The following is a 3122-nucleotide window of genomic DNA, read 5'->3' on the forward strand; positions in this document are numbered from 1 at the left end:
CAGTGCATTATGGGTAGCTATGAAGTGCTGACGTTCAGCATAAAAGGGAACCACATGTTGCAGGCACACACATTGTGTCAGCAAAGGAAACACCTTGAAAACCTTGGGACATAAACTTTCCTCTGTCTCCTGAGTACCAATATTACAATAGACGGGCACATGTGAAACGGAGCCTTGAAAGACAATAGGAAGAAAATAAGAATTGTTTCCAGTTTGTGAGAATGACCATTTTATTAGAGCGCTTGCTCATGCAAGGTTTTCTTAAACATGTGGGACATTTATCCTAGACTACTGTGAAAACATCCTTCTGAAGGTGCCAGAAAGTATCCACAAGTAACTTATGGCCTTGTAGCCTACCAGATTCTGCTTAAACCTAGTCGTAATTATGTTGGGCCTATTTGTGGCCACATAATTTTTCCAAAGCAGGTGAATATCCTATTTGCAATGTGTTGTTCTTGAGATGATGGCTCTTGACAGCTACCTTACCAGTTTAGCTTTTTTTCTAGCTTTGTTTAGCTTAACGTTAGCTTCTTCTGTATTTAACTTACCATTTGTTAGCTTTGACAATAATCACACAGTATGGCTTTGTGCTTAACTCCCCAGTTTAACTTTATCTTACTTTGCCTTTGCTTAGTCTAGAGCAGTTTAGCTAAGTATCCCCCTTTTTGTTAGATACATCTTAACTGGCTTTTCTTTAATGTAAAGGTAATAGCCCAACTGAAATTATTTTATATAAATTAGCACACGCGAAAAATAAAAACACCAACGTCACTTGTGCGACAGTCAGTTCATTAACGCGAATGGCAAAACGCGGCTCACTGTAATTATATGTTCTACTTAGTTATGAGATGTTCGTTGTATTTTGGCTTCAACAGAAGTTCCTCCATAAGATGTCACAGTCCAACATAACTGTTTCATGTGGAGACCCGTCGCTATTGTTGCTCTCGTTTATGTTTATAAATTTACCGGCTGTGAAGCGGCGTCACGGAATGATGACGACAGCAAACACCTTTTAACGGTACATATAAACTGAGTTCGAAGAAAATGAGACGACAAATGGTCCAATGGATCAATAATAAACTAAATTAAAGCTAACACCAATTTTACCTTTAATACATAGCTCACCCTGATGTTTAGCCAGATCTTTTAAACGTAGCTACTTCCTTTACGTATACTTCCAAACCAGTGAACTTAAGTAATAGTATCATACTAGTGGAAATAGTGGTGTACCAATAATAGAAAAAAACAACAGGGACAATAAAGTAGCATACATAGAGGAAATAAAGACAGTATCCATGTTCTTTCACATATGGCACCGTCAGCAACAAGTGATGTTTGACCGTGTAATGTCAGCAGAGGGTGCTGTGACATTGACTAGTAGACCAATGTGCAACTCATGAACAAGTATGTAGTAGTTGTAAGCAAGCAATGGGGGGTGACTGCAAATAGCTTTTAGCCATAAAACGTTCATAGACAGAAATGCTTAGTGTGGAGCTTTTTGAGATTTTCATGGTTTAACAACTGGACCTTGTTTTATGCAGGTTCTGACTTCCATGTCAAATGTATATTTTGAAGCGTGCACGCATGGACGTCCAGGATATACAGTAACCTTCAGGGATATTGCGTACAAATGCCAAACATTTCCTTCCTGGAATCAGCTTATCACTAGTGTGGTATCATTTGGCTCATCACTGAACTATTACAGCTTCTCCCTCCTGGACAAAACTGCCATTTTATCCTCCTCTGACGGCTCAAGTGTGAATGTTGAAAAAAAGTCAAAGCGAGGGAGGTAGAGGTGAAATCAAATCCCTTCAGCAAACAGCAAAAAGGTCAGTGCTGACGCAGACCCGGGTGCAGGCTGCCCTCCCTCAAGACTATATTCCTAAGTGGCTAGATTCTATTTGTAGCATTTTTACCTGTTTACTGACTCCCCCACTCCAAAACCAGGTAGCTGCACAAACACGCTGGAGTGTTTGGATGAACTGTTGTGTCACCACGCGGGGGATACATTTCAACTGCCTGCACTGTGTTGTCAGCCCCCTTAAAATGTGATATTAGGGCAAAAGCATTAACAGGGATCAGGACTGGGATGCACGTTTTGTTCAGGCAGTTGATGATTTCTGAAATTATTATAATTCAACATCTAAATAGTAATACAGATAGCAAATGCAATGTAAAGCCGAAAATGGTGGTTCCATATAGCACTTTTAAGGGATCTGTATCTTGGTATATTGTTCAATTATTACATTTTTATTTTGTTGTCTTTTGGTTTGTCCCATGGGGCTTGCATGGTCTGCACATTTACTTGGCACAGGTTTTACGCCTCTGATGTCATTAGACAGAACTTCTTTGTAGTTTATCCAAAGAATAAAAAATCCTTGTATAATATTAAAGTCTGATTAAACTCTGGTAAAGGTAATTATCATTCATTTTTTATAATTTTACTATAGTTTATATTAACTCATTACTTATATTTTTCACTATCATACTTAAGATTATACATGTTGTGTTAATAAAATAAAAGAGTAGTGACTAATGTTAGCTGGCATACACTAGTTATAGCCTACTTTTTTTTTAAGTAAAAAAAATGTGTTATATTAACTGAATGACAAACAATCTCTGGAGCCATTTGTGCATAGCTTAACTGTCAACATGCCTGGTGACCCCCCTTGGCTATTTAAATTTCATAAATGTTATAAGACATTTGAAATTTCATTTGATAGTACAGTTGTAAATGTTACCTGGCACTTAGCTTACGCCGACACTTACGCTTTCATTTATATCTTGTTTACTCAAACGTTCTCTCTCTTTCATTCACACATACAAACTCTCACAAGAACATGAATTTCTATTAAAATGTAATAAGGTGTATATGTGTTCAGACAGCCATAAGCGACAGGAGGGCACCATGGCAAGTGTGGCCAGCAGTCAGACAACTATTTTGGGTACAAGTGGAAAATTTTGACGGGGATTCTGTGGTGGTGATGGTGGTGGTGGGGGGGGGGGGACCAACAGCAGTGGATCAGGGGGTAAGAAGAAAGTATGACTTTTATGGGACTGTGGGAAACAGCGACCCTGCGCCACACTCTGCTGGCACTGGAAGTCTGCATGTGGGTTACCAA

The sequence above is a fragment of the Anabas testudineus genome, chromosome 17, assembly GCF_900324465.2.
Source record: "Anabas testudineus chromosome 17, fAnaTes1.2, whole genome shotgun sequence".
Lineage (NCBI taxonomy): Eukaryota > Metazoa > Chordata > Actinopteri > Anabantiformes > Anabantidae > Anabas > Anabas testudineus.